Raw genomic sequence first — 21,326 nt, forward strand, 5'->3', positions numbered from 1 at the left:
CCTTACCTCCAGCCTTCAGCCTTCACCTATTAGCCTTTGTTCCTCTTTCATCTCTACTTATTCTCAAATTATTGACTTCTGATCCTATCCTTAATCTCAATTTTGGCACTGTGAACTTGATGTAAACATGGTCTTCCAGGGTATGACCTTGAATATTTGTCCCATAGAGTTTGACTTGACGTAGTCACTATTCTCATAGCCTTATACTATTTTGACATAACATCATCTATTTCAAGTCTAGCCCTACTAATATTTGTCCTCCTAGTTTTGATAGATTCTCAAATGTCTTGTCTAGTTATCCCTAGTGTCATGGACTAATAAGATTAGATAGGAAAAGGGAAGGGAAAGCTTTTGTAAAGTTATAAAGTAATTATTATTTCTCTAATGAACTTCCAATAATTAAAAGCAGCACACACACCTCTGTCGCCTCCAATCCTCTGACTTTTACCTCTAACTGCTCCAATAACTCTGCCTAATTACAATCAAATGTCTATAGATAGAAAAATCTCCTGAAGTTATTTTAGATTCTGACATTTTATGAGCATTTTGATAAAGGAATTTTGATAGAAGTCACATGGAATTAAAATCTTCACTCCTACAATTACAATCCATGATTTCTTTACCACCCAGGAAGAGCTGACAACATGTCACAAACAGGATTGCTCTCTTTGGAAAGGATGCATATCTAGCATAGGAGATGGCATACAATGACTACAATACCAAAATTAATTTTCCCCTATTCCACCTTTCTTTATTTCTCTTGTTTTTAAAATAATGGTAAGGATGGAACCAAATTGTGCTAGACAATTGCCCTATCACTGAAATATCCTCAGTCCCCAACTTTTCTTATATTTTTTCTTTAAAAAATGTCTCAAAATGTAGCTTTAGCTTGCCTGGAATTCGCTATGTAGACCAGGCTGGCCTTCAACTCACAAAGATCCATCTGTCTCTGCCTTCCAAATTAAATGTCAGTAATAGCATGCCCAAGGCAATAACTTTTAATAGTTTTCTAAGACTTTGAAATATCCAATTTTGAAGCTAGCATGGCTGGAAGTACTAATAGGGAAGCCACACCTCAGAGTTTCATTACATCCTTTTTGCCAACTCAGTATTCTTCCCTTAGGGATTTACTGGGGTATTACAGAATACTAATTGTACTTACCAACCCTTACCAACCCTTGCCAACACATTAGCAGTTCCAGCTTTGATATTATTACTTGAGAAGTAAGCACTTTAAAAAAAAATTCCTGCTTATATTTTACACTATCAGCTTTCTTTCTGAGGTGAGTCTAGTAAGCTTTTGGATTACTTGTACACAGAAGATGAAAGAGGAGAATGGGATGCTAGTGTTTTGCCAGAGTTACATTAACTATGAACACAAAAACTCCTGCATGCCATCCCCTATATTTATAAGATCAAAGTTGTAGATGGAGAAAGGTAAAGGCTGACCTGTGAGTACATAAAAAACCAAGGAGCACCTACTGGACCCTAAAGAATTGGAGCAGGACCTTCCTTCAAATTTTTAAAGTTATAGCCAGGATGGTGTAGGGAGCCGCGGCGAGCGGTGACAACAATCGCCATTACAAGATGGCGCTGGCATCCGGTGCTCCCACAAGTAAACAACTAAACTGCGCAGGTGCAAGAGGCAAAAGCACGCCAAGTCACTGCCCATCCCGGAGCGTAATATGGGGTGATGAGTGAACAGCCAATCAGAAGTGAACACGCCACTCTAGGGAGCATATAAGCAGTGCCTTTTCCGGGCTTGGGGTCTTCCACTTCAGCTGATACAAGAATAAAGCCTAGTTGTAGTAACTACCCGAACACTGCCTCCCATGTCTCTCTTGCGGGCGAGGGGACTCGGAAGGGGCGCGGAACATCTGGTGCCGAAAACCCGGGAACTTCAAGGCACCGTGGAGACCCGGGGCAGGTTAAAAGACTACAGGATCAAGGTACGTCTCTGAGAGGTATGTTTGGGGTAGAAGCCTTGGTTGTGAGCGGATTTTCACTCATTGCCGCCACTGCACTAGTTGGCCTCTTGATTGTGTTGCTTTCGTTTTTAGCTTATTTGTGTTGTGAAGATCCAGCTTGCAGCACAGCTATTAATGCAAGTCAAGAGGTTTTAGAAGAGGTCCACTCCAGTGTATCAGAAACAGAGCATGTTAGCCGGCATCAGGCCAAGGAGCCTGGGGAAAAAGATAAGGCCAAGGAGCCTCGGAAAGGGAAGCAGGCAAGAAGGCCTGGACAAAAGAAGCAGACCCAGGAGTCTGGTAAAAAGGGAGAGTACTAAAAAGAAACAGAGGCCACTGCAGGGCCTATTAAGAATAAGGACCCTTCACCGGCTGGTGAAGAGAGAGTGGAGGTCAAAAGGACCCCCCTTTACCCCATTAAGGAGCTTGCCGCCATAGACCTTAGCAGCTCCAAAGAAGATCTAATGCAAGGAGAGGAAGAAAGCCTAGAGGAAGAGGCAGCCGCCTATGAACAAAACAGATATGGACCAAAAAATAACCGTCCTGAGATAAGACTAAGAAAGACCTTGAGTCCCTTGGCCCCGCCCTTGCCTCCAGCCTACGCCCCGGGCAGTGTCTCTAATTCATTTCTCAGCCCAGGAGATCGGAGACAGCTACAGCTGGCATTTCCAGTCTTTGAAGGGGCAGAGGGAGCCTGTGTTCATGCCCCAGTAGAGTATAGGCAGGTCAAAGAATTAGCTGAGGCAGTACGTGCATATGGAATTGGGGCTAATTTTACCGTATCCCAAGTGGAGAGATTAAGTGCAGCTGCCATGATGCCAGGAGACTGGCAACATACCATCAAGGCAGTGCTTACCAACATGGGCCAATACCTAGAGTGGAAGGCCTTGTGGCACGAGGCACTACAAGCACAAGCCAGAATTAATTCAAACACTGAGGGACAATAGTTATGGACTTTTGACATGCTGGCAGGAGTTGGCACACATGCCAATGACCAGACCGCTCACCCTTGGCAGGTATGCGCACAAATAGCGACAGCTGCTGTTAAGGCCTGGAAGTCTCTCCCCAGGCGAGAAGGGAGTAATCTTTATTTGTCCAAAATAACTCAGGAGACCAGTGAGTCCTTCTCTGACTTTGTGGTCTGTATGACTGAGGCAGCTGGCAGAATCTTTGGGGATTTCAGATCCCAAAAATTTCAGAAATTGGCTCTTTTCTAGGAACGGTTATTTATCCAGAAAAAATAGTTCCTCAAAAATTAGAGATTGACAGAGACCATTTACATACCTTGAATGATTTTCAAAAATTATTGGGTGATATAAATTGGTTGAGACCATTTCTGAAAATTCCCTCTGCTGAATTAAAACCTTTGTTTGATATCTTAGAAGGGGATGCTCATATTTCCTCGCTGAGAGCCTTAACACCGGCTGCGAGCCGTGCTCTACAAGTAGTAGAAAATGCTTTACAAGATGCCCAGTTGAAACGCATAGATGAAACCAAAACCTTTGATTTATGTGTTTTCCAAACTAGATGCTTACCCACCACTGTATTATGGCAAGAGGGGCCTTTGTTATGGATTCATCTCAATGCTTCTCCCGCAAAGATTATTGAATGGTATCCAGATTCAGTCGCTCAGCTTGCCCTTCATGGACTAAAAGCAGCCATTACCCATTTTGGAAGGGAGCCTAAGGTTTTGATAGTGCCTTATATTGCCCATCAAGTCCAAATATTAACGGCAACCTCTGATGTTTGGGCAGTGCTGGTTACTTCCTTCAATGGTCAAATAGATAATCATTATCCTAAGCATCCCATCTTACAATTTGCCTTAACTCAAGCTATCATATTTCCACATATTGTGTCTCAGGAGCCACTCCCAGATGGAATGGTAGTTTATACGGACGGGTCAAAAACAGGAGTGGGTGCCTATGTGGTTAATGATAAGGTTACATCCAAACAGTACCATGAAACCTCACCTCCAATTGTGGAATGCCTAGTGGTGTCAGAGGTTCTGGAAATCTTTCCAGGTCCCTTAAATATTATTTCAGATTCCTTCTATGTGGTTAATGCAGTGAAAGCATTAGAAGTTGCTGGGTTAATTAAGACACCTAGCAGACTTGTAGAAGTTTTTCAAAAGATTCAGCTTACCCTAGCTAAGCTAAGATTCCCTGTCTTTATAACTCATATTAGGGCTCACTCAGGCTTACTGGGACCTATGTCCCGTGGAAATGACCTGGCAGATCGAGCCACAAAGTTGATTGCAATTGCCCTTTTGCCAAAATTGGATTTGGCTAAAGCCTTTCATAAAAGGTTTCATGTGACAGCTGAGACGCTACAATGTCGATTTAACATCACTAGAAAGGAGGCTAGAGATATCGTGACTCAATGCCAAAACTGCTGTCAATTCCTACCTGTTCCCCATACCGGAATTAACCCTCGGGGAATTAGGCCATTACAGATCTGGCAAATGGATGTTACCCACATCCCATCCTTTGGCAAATTACAATATTTGCATGTCTCCATTGATACCTGTTCTGGAGTTATGTTCACCTCTCCATTGACCGGAGAAAAGGCGGCCCATGTTATTCAACATTGTCTCGAGGCTTGGAGTGCCTGGGGAAAGCCTAAAATCCTTAAAACTGACAATGGACCAGCCTACACTTCTCAAAAATTTCCACAATTTTGTCGCCAAATGGAGGTGACACACCTGACGGGTCTTCCTTACAACCCTCAGGGACAGGGCATCATTGAGCGTGCTCATTGTACCCTTAAAACTTATTTGATAAAACAAAAAGGAGAAGTTGAGGAAGCTCTGCCCACGGTGCCATGGGTTATTGTCTCTCTGGCACTTTTTACTCTTAATTTTTTGAATTTGGACAATCAGGGCAACACTGCGGCTGATCGCCATTGCCTGGAACCAACTAGGCCAAAAGAAATGATAAAATGGAAAGATGTTTTGACTGGTCAATGGAAAGACCTTGATCCTATTTTAATAAGATCCAGGGGAGCGGTTTGTGTTTTTCCACAGGAAGAAGACAACCCGTTTTGGTTGCCAGAACGCCTGACGCGACACCTCACAGTTGTGGACGATAATTCCTCAGTGGGTTCCCCTACGAATGCTTTTGATCGCTACATGGATTCTCCAAGCTTGGGTTCCTAGTATATATAGTGAATTTAGATGGGCTATCCTATCTGCTTTTCCAAAAGCTATGCCCTTGCCTTCTTAAAAGGCAGCTAAACAGCTTCTGCTTCTGCTAAACAGAATTTCTTCTATACCTTTAACTATACCGAGCGAATTAATGCCTCACTCCAGTTTTTGTGTATCCTCCATTTCTTTTCATCTTATCCAACCACTCCTTTAATATTTGTACCAATGTAACTTGCTTTATGTACCAGTGCTGGTCTGCTCTTGTCTATAAGCAGGCTCTAATAGCCAGAATACCACAATAGATCCCTATCCCCGTTCAGACGTCTGGGACCTTGACTTTATTTCAACAGAAGAGAGATTTTGATATAACGGCAGCCATTGTCACAGCTATTATGCTCGGAGCAGATGGTGCTACCGTTGGAGCTATTGCCATGTTTCACCAAGTACAAACCACTGAATTTGTCAATATTTGGCAGAAAGAGTTAGCCAGGCAATGGCTACCCACTCTTCCTCCACAGCAGAATTGAAAGGAGGTATTATGATACTCAATCAGAGATTAGATTTGGTTGAGGAAAGACTGGATATCTTATTTCAGTTGACATAAATTGGCTGTGAAAGGAAATTCGGAGCTTTGTGTATTACCAACATTCAATACGAAAACTTTACAAAAGCAGCCAATCTCTCACGTAAATTGTCCTTATATCTTTCAGGAAATTGGTCTGAAAATTTTGGTAATCTTCTTGAACAACTTCGCAGAGAAATTATTCTTGTCAACTCTACCCCCCTGGATCCCTTCATCGTTAAAGGACTTTCTTCTTGAATTTCTTCTGCCTTTTCTTTCTTTAAGGAAAGGGTGGGGATAGGCCTGTTTGGTGCAGCCCTATGTTGTGGATTAGTGTTCATGTTATGGTTGGTCTGCAAGCTCAGAGCCCAATAAAAACGTGACAAGGTTGCTATCGCCCAAGCACTCGTAGCCTTGGAACAAGGATCTTCCCCTGAAATTTGGCTATCTATGCTAAGAAAGTAACTGATGACTGAGACCCTCAGTCGATGCACCCCAAGGGTTCAGCCCATTGCACTGGGTCGATGAGAGGTCTAAGTCTAGCCAGCCCTTGCCTGAATAACTGTGGTACCTGAATATTTAGAGGTGTTTGTGAGTGGGTACTCGACAGGGAATGTTCCACGAGTGTGGATAGATTTCCCGAAAGTATGCCTGATTGCACAAAGGTTTGATGTCAAGAAACCTCCTCTCCTGGTGTCACCCCAGGGTGGAGGCTCCCTTTCCCCAACAAAAGAAATCGAGATGGGTATGGGAAGTATTACTCATTGCACGACAATGAGAGAAGAAACTCATTACAATATCTCATTCTGCACAGGGGATCAGGCCTCTGCTTTCCCTCACTGAGTTGGTGCCACGCTTGATAGGCAAAAGGCTGTTCCATCTTAATAAAATAGAAAGGGGGGAGATGTAGGGAGCCGCAGCGAGCGGTGACAACATTTGCCATTACAAGATGGCGCTGGCATCCGGTGCTCCCACAAGTAAACAACTAAACTGCGCAGGTGCAAGAGGCGAAAGCACGCCAAGTCACTGCCCATCCCGGGGCGTAATATGGGGTGATGAGTGAACAGCCAATCGGAAGTGAACACGCCACTCTACGGTGCATATAAGCAGTGCCTTTTCCGGGCTTGGGGTCTTCCGCGTCAGCTGATACAAGAATAAAGCCTAGTTGTAGTAACTACCTGAACACTGCCTCCCGTGTCTCTCTTGCGGGCGAGGGGACTCGGAAGGGGCGCGGAACAGGATGGCAACCTCCATCCTCATCTCTTGGGGCAGCCATGTTTGTCCCTGCAACCACAGAGAATTGCCTTAAGGTAATTATTATCATTCGTAATACATTCCAGGGCTGTTTGCCTGATTAGGAAGAGCAGAGATGGTGAAAATGAAAGTCCTTAAATGAAAAGTTAGCATCACTTCCACACCTCTACCTGCTAAAGGGAAAAATAGAAGCTAATTCTTGCTAATCCTGTTGAAATATATGGTGAACTAAAGTTTTCTTTCTGTCTGACTTACATTACTATATTTTACTATTTACTTAGATAATTAAGTTTTTTAAGACAATGTTTTACTGTGTAGGCTAAGTTGGCATCAAATTCTCAATCCTCTTGCCACAAAAAAATTATGGGGATTACAAGTGTGTACCACTATGCCCACTTGATATTTTTTAAAAGATATATTTGTACTTTCCAACTTTTGGGAGTATAAACAATCAGAATTAACACTAAGCACAAATCTAAGTTTAAAAAAAACTCAATTTGAAATGCTTTAAATAAATTATAACAAAAAACGTGTGGGCTATTTGAACATTACTATCCCTTTGCTGTGTCTTAAAAGGTTGAAAAAAACCTAAATTACAAAGTGATAGCAATCCCTATTGAGTGGAGATAATTTACAATGTTTATACAAGCAGAGACATTAGTTGACTACAATTCATGAGGAAGGAGGATTTTGAACAATGTCCAGATGGTGTTGCAGTAGTAAAATGTACATGTCCTGCAGCTATCAGATAAACAGCAAAATCACTGAAGTCAAGCTCAGTGTACCTTGCAGGAATCAAGTTCAACAGAAGTCCAACTAAAATCATTTGGAAAACACTCATTCAATAGTTTAACATTAGAAATGTCACTGCTTATTTCATCACTTATTTTTAATATATAAATTATATATTTATCACAATAAAAAATCAAACGTGTAAATTCCATATTGGCATTATTCTAGCACACATAATTATAAACACACATTACTCACCACAACTGCAATCAAAGCCTGTTTTTAATTTGCATTTTTTTATGTAATAAAATACTAAATAAGCATCCAGTACTGTCATTTCTGCTTTGTTTCATAATATTCTAATTTATGTAATATGGAATTCAAATCTCCTTAAAACTTGCCAGGTAAGATAATGCCCTGAGTTTTTATTATTTTCATTATTATTATGAATAAAAAGACAAAGTATGGTTCAAGTAACCAACTCCCATCCCTTTAAAATATTTTTTCATAGACACCATAGTCTCTTTCAATGTCACAGCAAAACTCTAGTATGTGTTTAATAAATCATTTTTCTTTTATGTTTAGTGTTTCTCTGTATCTATCCTAGCCTCTCCACTCTAACATTTCCATTTCATAGACTATCTCCAAATTCTATTGAGCTCAGATGACTGCTCACAGTAAGTTTCATTTTACTTGGCTACAATCAATTACAGGAATATAGATGATTTACAATCCAAATCATTTGAGCTCATACATTTCACATAAAGTAAAACAGAGTTGACAACCTCACTTGAAAATGTTAAAAGGGTAGTCCATGCTTTCATGCAGTAGTAAGTGATTTCTTAGTTAAATCTGAATGAATTTGAATATGTAATTAAACCAAAATATATTGCAAGTCTGGATTTTGTGGAATGCACAGCATGAGATCATCGTCACTGAAATTAACTGTTTCGTTAATTAGCTAAGTCTCAAAACTTTCTTTTTCTTTTTGATTCAGTCGGATACTTCATCGTACTAAATCTTTTCTGGAAATAGGATTGTTTTACTGAGAACAAACAACATTTTATTTTAACTGTGAAAATAAATGTCTTTGTAGTTTCTAAATTGTATAAAACCTCACTTCATCTCTTATTTTCATATCTTACTTTAGTCCTTCCCAGAGGTTGTTCTTTAAAAGCGAGGGTAGAGAAGGAAGGTGTACTTTGTTACGTAGAGGAGATCAGGTGTATGTAAGGAGGGAAGACATACCTTGTTACATGGATGGGGCCAGTAGGAGAAACCTGGGCAACAAGATAGACTTGGGCAGCTTCTTACATTTCAAATGAGTATCACATAGGTCATGACAATCTCCTCACAACTTAATGCTTGAGTTGTTATAAACATACAATTCTGAACTGTCACAGAAAAAAAATGGTTAGCATGATAAGAACTGACTTCTTAAGAATTTGAAGAACATATTAAGACTTACTTCCAATGGGATGCCTGAGAAGGACAGGGACTACATGTCTTAACTTGGAGCTAGAATCAAGAAATTCAAATTTTGGAGCTAGTGAAATGGCTCATCGGTTAAGAGTGCTGACTGCTCTTCTGGAGGTCATGAGTTCAAATCCCAGCAACCACATGGTAGCTCACAACCATCTGTAATGAGATCTGATGCCCTCATAAGAGCAAGTGGGTCTGTAGCAAAAGAGAGAAGGGAAAGGACAAGGAAGAAAAGAAAATCAAATCTCTTATAATAAACTTGTATATCAAAATTAATAACAGGATTAAAATTCACTAGAAGAAAAGAAAAATATTCACACATACAAAGCTAAATATGAATATCAGTTTACTAATGTTGCTGTTATTAAGTTAATCATCACACTTTTATATGATGTCTTGTTGGGAATAAACAAAAAAATTGTTCTAAGTACTACCATTTTGTTTTCAGACTCCATTTAATCATAAGTTCAGCAGATATCTTAAGGACAACTTCTCCATCTTGCTGTCTGTGTCAATCTAAGTTCAGATTCCCAGGTCCAGGAACCTACTCCTGGCCTGATTGGTGAAAACTCCCTTGCTCAACCACTTATGACAAAACATAATTGGACAATGCTACAGCCTATCTGGTTCCCCCTTGCTTTGTGATGTCATCATTAAATTTGCTATGCAATTTTTCTTCAGAGTGGCAGTTCAGCTCCTGGGTCTGCTTTGAGTCCTTAACTGATCACTAGCTGCTTGATTACAATAAATTTTTGTCATCTTCATTGACCTAGTGTTTTTGTTACGTTGGATTTAAGTGGGCCCTACAACAGTCTAACAAGGAACAGAAGATTGTAAAAAATCAGATTCAGGAAGGATATTTGTCCAGCAGGCTAATTACTGAGAAAAAAAAATCTCTTATTAAATACATAATTCTGTCAAATTCAGTATTAAAATAAAAGAAACAATTTTCTTTACCCAAAAGAGAGATAATACATATTATGTGAAGTATTAGAGACAGCCATAGGCTTCAGGAAATTCTAATAGGTAAGATGGTGTCTGAGAAAAGAGGTCTGGACACACATCACTAGGATGCTTAACATAACACTCAGTGAAGTGTGTAATTCTTGCCTGTTTTTATTTTGTTACTCCTCATTTTATGTTTAACATTTCAGTGGAAATTATCACTGAAAATGCTGCTCAATTATTTTCAAGTACTCAATTATGATGTTTTCCAAGAATTATATTCAAACTACTTTCAGGAACTGCCTCATTCCTTGTTACCCACTTCTTTTAAAAGTTGTATTTCCTGACTTTCTCATGTTATATGTTTGTTTCTAATGCTGAGAACTAAAACCCAGGACCTTATGCATTCTGGTAAACACTCTATCACTGAACTACCTCCCCTGCAATGCATACATGTAGCAGTCTTATTTTAAATTTATTTGTTATGGACAAATAAAAGACTGTAATTTATAAATCTATCTTCTAAAAGGTAGTATGCCTGAACTGTTTTTAAATGCCCACATTGGTCTTGTCTAATAAATTTAATGATACTCAAGGTGAATTAAAGATTTATAGGTATTTGTTAATTACTAAGCAGTTGTACAGAAAGAATAAAAATTATGCTGTTTCCACAAGAAATAATAAATAATGATGTTTGTGACCTAATATTTTCTTGAGCCTAAGTTTCCTTCTTTGGAATTCCTAGTAAGAGAGAAGCCAAATGGAAAGGTGGGATGGCAGCATGGATTGACATATATTCGTGTTGAGTTATGCCAAGCATTTATGGCCCAGAAACGAGGAATAGACAATGCTATCCAAGATTTTTTCTGAAATAAAATGCCAATAGCCTTGATTACCCAAATGAGAAACACTACATAGAGAATCTGGGGAATTTAAACTTGATACTGCAGGACTCGGCATTCACTCATCAGCCAATTATTGAATACCATCTTGGCTTGCTGTCCTGCCAAGATGCAGAAGTAAACAAAGCTAGTACCTGTCTTCAGAAACTTTATCTGCTAAGGGACAATGATAAGAAAGTCCAGAATCCTATTTAAGAGAAATGATTGTCATGGTAGAATCCAGAATGAAGCTTCAGTTGTAGAGTTCACTGGAACCCTTAATTCAGGTGGCACTATTAGGAAGTATTTTCAAGACAAAATGACATTAACACCTCAAATAAGTGGCTATCACTTATCAATTTTTTTAAGGATAGCTCCTGTGCACACACTAGGATTACACTAGATGGACACACACCCACATTGTCCTGGCTCGTGAAGAAAGCACCGTCAGAAAGTCAAACACTGATTTGATAAAAATAAAAAGCTAAAGAAAATCAGTGGTTATAAAAGAAAATATTCCATTGTGAGGCATTGAATCAATTCTTTAAAATGTGATTAAAGAAGATACCTTAGCCATAAAGAAGGTACATTAGCCAGTATTCTGTAACCAAAACAAAATACCAGATAAAAGGGTACTTTATTTTAAGAAAGTGGTTTACAGGGCTCACAGTTTTAATGCCTGAAAGTTTAAGCAACATAGTGTTTGATATATTGATGTAAGTGCTAGATCAAACCACTTTAAACTGGATCATGAGATGGCATATGGCTTACTATGGAAGTACATGAGTGAGAGGCCATAAGAACAGAGATGGATGAGACAAGAGTCAATTAAATCATGATCTGTGTGTGTGTGTGTGTGTGTGTGTGTGTGTGTGTGTGTGTGTGTGTGTGTGTATGTGTGTCTGTGTGTGTGTATGTCTCTGTGTCTCTGTGTCTCTGTCTATGTCTCTGTCTATGTCTCTCTCTCTCTCTCTCTCTCTCTCTGTGTGTGTGTGTGTGTGTGTGTGTGTGTGTGTTTAGAGAGGAGAGTTTAGGGGTTATGTGGTAGATATTGGAACTGCTTCTAAATGCAAATAAATGACATTTGTGCAATTATGTGATGAAATTAGAGCTACAAACAAAAATTGTAGTTCATGTCTTTTTGTCAACTGTTGTCTTAATTCACATACACACTGAACATTAGTCATTAAGACTGAAAAGCTTAATATCATCCAATATAACTTTTTACTTCCAGAGATTAAGAATCGGGATGATATTTAACATTTAAAGTACTTAAAGATGTACCAGCTTTTAAAACACTTAGGAAACTACTTAATTTTTGGAACTGGGAAACTGAATAAAATTCTTTGGTGTCCAGATTAACAGTTGTTCATTCACTGTGCTTATTAGAAAGCATCATTAAACAGGAGCCAATAAAGGATACTATGATGAAATCAGGAAGACTCTGAAAGAAATTGAAGTAAATAACAATAAAGTCACAGTTTACCAACTCATGAGAACCTGGGTTAACCATAGTCAATACTCTAAGCAGCAGTTCTTTAAGTTTAGTTTATGATGTGAAATTGATAAATTTCACAATCAATAAAACTCAAAAATTTTCAGTTGTTCCAAGTTTAACCTTGTAAATATGAGTGTCTCAAATAAAGTCGAATGGATGAGCAGTTAATTGAGTAATTTTAAAGGGGGGGCATCAAATAGAGACTTAGTATCTATTATGTCTAGAAAGAGACAAAAGAGGGGGATTTATTGAGTCATCACCCCAGTGAGTGTCTAATTCCATATTATCAGAATTAATGTTCTATATTTTAATCTTATACCTTATTCTATTTTGACTACTAAAATATTATCACTCATCAAAAATAGCACTGGGCATTTCCTTTTCCTATTTTGATGAAGTCCTAAACCCAGAGTACATGGAAATTTTTCTCTAAATAAAACCTTCTAACTCAGATCGAAAGAAGTAGATGACTCTCATTTTATTTCATGTTAACAGTACTGGGTAGTGGGATTTATGTCTAAGAAAATTGGCTTGTTCCTTCAGGCAGTACCTCGCCATCACTGGGATAAAACTAACATCTGACATGCTGTCAGGGATACCTGACTTCTGTTTATTTCACAGGCAATTAATAGATATCTCTTATATTCTGCTAAAAGGGTCATTTCAAGAAGAAATAGAAAACATCAGACAAAGAAAATATGAGTTGATCTTGTCAGCAGCAAGGATTTCTCGGCGGGAGATCTCACTGTGGCCTTCATTATCACAACAACCAATAGGTGTTGCTATAGAAACCATACTGTTAACAAGCTAATGGAACAAGGCAGAGGCAAATAAATGATGAAACTGGGAGGGAGGGAGGGAGGAGGAAAGGGAGGGAGGGATGGAGGGAGGGGGAAGGGGGAGACTGGAAGGTTTGGTTCTTGTAAATGAGTCTCTGGTTTTTAAAATTTATCTTGTCTCTTTTTTTGTTTTGTTCTTTTTTTTTTTTTTTGCTTGTTTACTTTTTGTCTGTTTTTTTAAAGTTAGTACTACATGAATAACAGATAACCAGTAATAAGAACAATATAATAATTCAAATTCCCCTCTTCAGGTATGTTTTTGGGGATCTTTATAATTGAAAAAAATGAAGTTATAAGCAAGAATAAATGCATACTTTAAAATTTAGAACCTTAAACTCCAACATGATTTTTGGGTAACTAATGAAGTATCTGCGAGTCCTAATGGATTCTTTATCTTAGCAAGTCAAGGGTAGTTGAGAAGTTGAGGCAATGTAATAAACAAATAAAATACATCATCTCAGTACAACTAATGTGTTGAGGACCGCACTGCCCCACGCTTTGGGGCTACTATGTTGCTGTCCACACTGCCCCACGCTTTGGGGCTAAGTGCTCTGGTCAAGAGAGAGAGTGGGGATGGAGGGGCAAGAGACTCAAAGAATGGAGACAAGACAGAGTGTGTGGTCAAATCTCGTTTACTGTCTCCCATAGACTATAGTCTCCTCCTGTTATTCACCTCTATTGACCTTATTACAAGAAAATCCTGGGTATTTATAAGCACAAGCAGGAGAACACAGGTGAAAACATTTCACCATGCAGCTGGGGTGAAACACAGGTGAAACATTGCACCATGCAGCTGGGGTCACTAAACAGCAAAACAAGCTATGTGGGATAAACAAGATGTTTGTCAGAGTGTGCTTCAGCTGTTGTAGGCTATTGAAAAACAAGTCTCTATCAGGGTGTATGGTTCCAGATGGCTGCAAAGTTGATAGCTGCTTTCTAGCCACTTTCTGCTTAAAGTCAGCTCCCAACACTAATGATTAGGTATAAAGGAAGAAACTAATTCAAAATATTTTAAAGTACATCCCTAAATTAAAATATCATAAAAATTCCTAAGAAACCTCAACTTCAGGTAGCTGAAGGTATATTAATTTGACTTTTCTCCTACTAGCATTCAGGTAACACCAAAAATAGGAAATCATATCCAAAGTATGTAGAATACAAAGTGTATTTATTAGTCAAGTCCTCAGAAATTGTCACATAAAAATCTTTTCTCATTTTTTTCTTCAATAATTGCCTTCTAGTTTTAGCCTAAAACACTCACTGTAAAATTAATCTCTTATCAAGGGATTTCTGTGCATCTAGATAGAAATGTAATCATTTATTGTTAGCACTACTGAAAGGAGAAAAAGTAACAGTTATGCACCCTCCATTCTTAAGCAGCATGTGTCCTTCAACAGTCTGTGAATACAAACAAGGCTGAATCCATGCCTCATATTCACACCGTGACACATCATAGCCTCGATGCTGTTTCCCCATAGCAAATCTCTGTGATTATTTCTAGACATCTATAAAGCAGGTGATCACGTGTGATCACCAATGCTACCCTATGCTGTAGCCATAAGATGAAGCTTGTCTTTTTATTTTCTATTTTACTGGATTTCACTGTTTTTCTGCTCACAGTCACAATTAGTTCTTATTATGACCCCTATTTGTGGTTCTCTTCATAGGATCCCAGAGCCCATAAAGTGACTGGAAGAATGACTTATACCTCAGCTTCATACTTGCTTTCATTTATTGAATATTGAAATAAATGACTCATTGTTTATTCAAACAAGCCCTACTTGTGGCCAAACTTACAAAAAGTGTTACATTTATGGCTTCTACAGCTAAGTTAGATGGTATGTTAGTATTTCTTCTAGGTTCTACCCCACAGTTACCTGGCAACTGCCAGGTATGCCTGCCTTACTATAAAAGGGGCTGTTTGGCCCTTCCTTGCTCTCTTGCTTTTACACTCTCTCTTCCACTTTTCTCCCTAACCTTTTTCTCCCTTTTCCTTTCCCCATCTCTCTGTACACGTCTTCCCTCTCTCCCCCCTCGTCTTCCCTCCTTCCTCCCATCTCTACTCCCTTCCCAACTCCACTTAGCATGCCCTAAATAATAAATAGTATTTATTCTATACTATGTCTATCCTATAGCTTCCCCTGTACCTCAGGAGAAAGTGATGCCTCAGCATGGACCAGCAGAAACACCCCCTCCCACCTCACTGCACCTGGCTCTACTAAAACATATCCTGGCCCCTCTGTTTTCTTACAAAATACAACATGATAAGCCTTCTAAAACTGAGAGGAACAGGTAGGTGGGGAGAAAAACAGAAGATGTTACTCATTTCTACAAGGAGAAACAAAGTTAACTGGGCTTGTAACAATCTCAATCCACTTTAAAAAATAAAACCATACTGGAAAGCAGTATTTATAGGTCTGTGACTCTACTTACTTAGGCAGTATGTTTTTATTTGCAGCTTATGGGAGTCACTGATCTTAGGCACGTTCATTGTAGATATTATATTAAGTTTGAACCATAATGTCTCCTTTGAAGACTTGTCTTGATATAAAGGGCCAGTCTATCCACTCTGTATTCAAATCCCTCTTCCACTTGTAAAAAGAGAAATGGTTAAACTTTTTAAATAATGTTGTTCTGCTTCTACCTATATAGTGAAAGGTTTAATGCTTTTTAGTACACACTCAAGGCCAGGAATATTAATCCCTCCTGAACACTGTTTCTTCAAGATAGAAGAATCAAGTCATTGCAGTGATGCTGAGAGGACTTGGACAGAGCTCCAAAGAAAGAAGTCCAGAAGGCAAATAAATTTCTGAGAATCGTTTTCTTTTTGGGATGCACACATTTTGCCATCAGGTACCTAACATACATGTTTTCCCAAGGAAGGTTGTCTCAGGGCTGTCAAGCAGTTTCATGAATGGGTAGGTTCCCATATGGACTGACATACACATTGAAATTGAGTTTTAGTAGTAAACAGTCTATTATTTTTCAAAGGGGCAATAAATAAGTTCATTATAGTCATACAATGACTTTCTGTAGAAGAGTTTAAATGGCACAAAGGTACCACATATAAGAACATGTAAGTGCTATAATCATAGAATATTGAATGCACAAAAAATTTTAAGTTTTTTCAAAAACATTACAAGAAAATACTTATTATTTAAGTAAATATCTGAAGCATGTGTGATGAAAGTATAAATCCAGAAAAATAAATGTCAAATGCCTTAGTTATTGTTTTTTGTTGTTGTTGTGAAGAGATCTCATTACCAAGGCAACTTATAAAAGAAAGCATTTATTTTGGGAGTTTGATTAGAGTTTCAGAGTGTGAGTCCATACCTTTCACTGGGGGTAGGGAGGGATAGCAGCAAGCAGGTAGACATAATGCTGAAACAGAAGTTGAAAACTTACATGTTGTCCACAAGTAGGATATGTATGTCATAGACACACACAGATACAGAGATGGGAAGGGAGAGAGAGAGAGGAAGAGAGAGAGAGAGAAAGACAGAGAGGGAGGGGGGAGAGAGAGAGAAAAAAGAGGGAGGGAGGGAAGGAGGGAAGGAGAGAAGGCGGGAGAGAGAGGGAGGGAGGGAGAGGGAGAGAGGAGAGGAGAAGAGGAGAGAGAGAGAGAGAGAGAGAGAGAGAGAGAGAGAGAGAGAGACAGAGACAGAGACAGAGAGAGAGAGAGAATCTGAAATGTCAAAGCTTACCATAGAAGCACACTTCCCCCAACAAGGTCATACCTCCTATCCTTCGTAAAACAGCCCATCCACTAGAAACCAAAAATTTAAACAAATGAGCCTATGTGGACCTTTCTCATTCAAACCACCACAGCAAGTGAAGTGTACTTTGGTGAGGGAAAATGAGACTGGAATGGATTTTAAGTGGGCTTCTCATATTAGTAAGAGTTAGTCTATACTGCATCTGAAGGATATACCATATTGATATGCTATACAATTGATATGATCCTATTATTGTTTTATAGTTTGTATTTAAACTATTCCATAACTTATTTAAGATCTGAGGTCTAGTTTTAAAATTTTATAAAGAAGACACAATTTTAGACTCTATTTATATTTTTAAAAAACTCTTTGCATCTCACATACACAGCCCACATTACAGAGTATCTTTCGTAGTTGCACATTGTACAGTGAAAAATGAAGATAGACACTAGCCTCCAGATTTTCACAAAGAGACAGGTTCTGGTGAGACTCTATTGTTAGAGCAAGAGGCTCTTACCCTTCCCATTCCAGCCACTGAGTTCATCTGCCTCAGAGCACAGGCCCTCTGTAAGTTCCTGATGGCCTCAACTTTCTCCTGATTCTTTTTCTTCTGTTTTCAGAATCTCCTTGTGAAACAAGTCTACCCTTCTCTTCTTGGACATTTTTTGTTTGCCTCTACATTCCCTTGGTTCCCTAGTAGAAAATCCTAGATCCAGATACTGGCTTCTCCTTCAGAAGGCAAGAAATAGAGATCAAGGAATAAGGGGAACTAAGGCCTAAGTTCTCACATAGAGCTTACTACCACTTTTCTATTTTTAAAAATAAAGTCTACACATTAATTCAGGTTTTTGTTTTGTTGATGATGGAATATGCAGCATAGTCCTGGACAGAACACACGAGCAACAGGTCTCATGTGGGAGGTTTGATTGGTAGAAGCAACGTCTGAGGGGGGTGAGAGTGAAGAAGAGAAGAAAAGAGACAGTATGGGTAGGGGTACACATCTTTTATTCAGGTTGTGATCCATGTGCCTCATGCACAAAAGGGATGTGTGACAGGTGCCATGGCAACGAAGGCAGAAGCAGCACTGTCGCCTAGAGATGACATATCTTGTAGCTATGACAACGGAAGCTTGCTATACAGAGCTGGCTGTACACGGATGCACCTGATGCTAACAGTTGGTTTGGGGGGGGGGGGTTGTTTGATTTTGATCTCTCTAGGTAGTTCTGGCTGTCATGGAACTCACTCTGTTGACAAGGCTGGCCTTGAACTCACAGAGATCCTCTTGCCTCTGCCTCCTGGGTATTAAAAACATATACCACTCTGCCCAGCTATTGAGTCAGTTTTTAATTTGGTAAATATAACATAATATATATATGTAAATATATATATATAACATAATATAACATAAAATTTTTCTTCTGAGCCACTTTTGCTATACAATACAATAGCTGTTAGATGCATTACATTATTATATGGTTTCATCTAGCAAAACTTACTCTGTGGCTAAGGGTACATACAGCTCATTGTAGAGTAGTTTAATGGCATGCACAATGTCCTAGGTTAAGTCCCAGCTCTTCATAAAAGCTAAACTTAGTGATTTGTGCTTATGTTACCAGCACTTGAGTGGTAAAGGCAGGGGAATTGAAAGTTCAATGTGTTTTGGGCTACATTTCTAATTTAATGACAGGTTGGAATATGTGAAGTATATGTCTGGGTAGGGAGCGCAAGCAGTCCTAACTGTATCATCAAATAAGAGTCCCCTCCCCCCCTTTCCCTGAACTTGTCAACCACCATTGTATTTTCTGTATCTAAAAGTTTGACTACTATAGATTCCTCATACAGAAAGAATCAAACAGCAGTTTTGTTTTTATGATTGGTTTTTTTGAAAAAGACTAGCCTTGGGGGCAGAGCAGAAGACAGGAAGGAAAAAGAGAAAGGAGGGAAGAAAGGAACATTAATTACTTTCCTGGTCCCTGACAAACTATCTGAAAGAAGCATCTTGAGGAGGGGGGAATTTATTTTGACTCTTGGTTGAAAGGGCAATAGTCCATTCTTCTCCCTCAAAGACGGACTGCACCAAAAGAGCTCTTTCAGTGGCATCTTAGCAGTGGGATCTTGCTGAGGCTGGAGTTGCGGGGCAGGGCAGAGGCTGGAGAGACTTGTTAAAACTCAATAGATAAGGAAGCAGAGAAAGAAAGAGACAGAGACAAATACAGAGACAGAGAAGGCTACTCTGGTCATACTAGGCCTGTACTATAACTCTCTAGGTGTTTCCCTCAGTGATTCACTTGTCCCACTTTCGAAGGGTTCTACAACCTATGGAACAGTGACAGAAGCTAGTAACAAAGTTCTCAAACACATGTGACAATTGAGGACACTTCACATTCAAGCTCTAACAGGAGAACAATATGAATCAGCTGACATTGCCAAAAATGGGAAGTCTAAGCTAAACAGATCACAAGAATTCCACCTCTCATTTTCTTCTCCATCTTTGTCAGCATCACTTTCTCTTCTGCTCAACCTAGTGCTCCTCCAGGCCACTTCAGGCATGTTGGGAACCGCCCTGGAGTTACTGAATGACTTATATACTCAAAGGTCTATGGAACAAAAGGAAAAAAGCTTTCTTCTCTCACTTCTACCTTGAAACACCTTAGGAAAGAACTTTTGCTTTATCTCAAATGACCCAATCATACTTGAGACAGTCAATTTTCTTTAAGGGTATGGCTCATTGTAGGTGGCCTATGAGTCAGTAGATGGCCCAGTGCCAGACACACATGAATAGTACTAACTGGAGTTGAAGGATTAAATTAAAACGGAAAGGAATTATGGATGTAGGAATTAGAAATGAATGGATCTGAGAGGGGCTGAGGGTGAATATGATCAAAATACATTTTCTGAAGTTCTCAAATAATAAAAAAATATATTTATTTTACAGAAAGAACACAGGAGTTAGGGAAAAAGTAAACATTATATATCTGAGAAAACCAAAGGGAAATGGCAGGTCCGTAAACCTTGGGAACAAGATAAGTACATTATGGAATCCCTATGAGCTAAGGAGCCAGCCCAATTTGATCTACTCTACCCAGACTTTTTTTTTTTTTTTTTTTTTTTTTTTTTTTTTTTTTTTTTTTTTTTTTTTTGTAGCAGACAGTGTACCTTCTAAAAACTTTGAAAAAAGGCCCTAAAAAAGAACATGAGAGGTATGAGGAAAGTTCATGAGTAATTAACAGTATATTTATTTGTTGGCATCAAGGACAAAGGCAATGTTTATTTAGAACTCATTTTAAGGCTGAATAGTTGAAAGGTTAAAAAAACAAAGAAATGAATTAATTCTCCCACATACAGATTGAAGGCAGAGTGAAGGCAGGTTTCTGTGGAATTGTAATTTTTTTTTTAATTAACCCCCTTTGACTTTCTAGTGACATATATCCTGTCTTTTTTTTTTTTTTTTAACCCTTGAAACTATTATCCATGTCTAAGGAGAAATAGTCTTGGAAGAGATCATAGGGCCAATGTCTAGGAAAGTACCTCTCTTCAGTCTACTTATTAGAACCTTTGAAGAAGGATCAAACTGATTTTGAAAAATCTACAATGCCTATAGGTACATGGGTACCACAGTGATAGCTCCAATTTACAAAATACATGCTCAGAATCTTTCTGCAAACTCTAGTTTATGCAGGTCTGCATGCACACTAAAAGCAGTTTAGTCAGTTTTCTTATGTTGTTTCTTAAGTTATCATTGTATGTCAGCTACAAGAACATACATTATTAATATCATAATAGTTGACTCTGGGTTCTGGTTTGGACTGGCACTATGCCTCTATGACAATGTACACATTTGAAGAAAAAAAAAAACCTCAAGTTCCTTTCAATGTTTTTATTTAATAATTCTATATTGTGTGGAATCAAAGCATATGGTTGATACCAGGAGTCTCACTCCAAAGAGATATCGGCATCAGCGTGAGGTAACAGAGTTTGATTGGATTTTACAGAATGCCTTGACAAGCTTAGCAGATAGATGTTCAGTGGGCAAGCTAGGACAAAAGGTATCTGAACTACTAATTTGAAAAAAAAAAAATATGTTTGCCCTAAACTCAAAGGACACATTTATCAGAAATGTTTTTAAGAGATCTGAAGTAATTTTACTTTTATTTCCTTTACTTGAAGTCAATCATACAAAGTCACAGTTTCTAGGGTGGGTACAGAAGTGATCAGAATCATAAGGAGTATGGCCCGGTTTGTCTCAGGAGGTACAAGTAAGGAAAGCCTCACTGGGACAGCTAGAAAGACACAGGCCATCACACTAGC

Source organism: Arvicanthis niloticus, chromosome 20 (genome assembly GCF_011762505.2).
Source record: "Arvicanthis niloticus isolate mArvNil1 chromosome 20, mArvNil1.pat.X, whole genome shotgun sequence".
NCBI lineage: Eukaryota > Metazoa > Chordata > Mammalia > Rodentia > Muridae > Arvicanthis > Arvicanthis niloticus.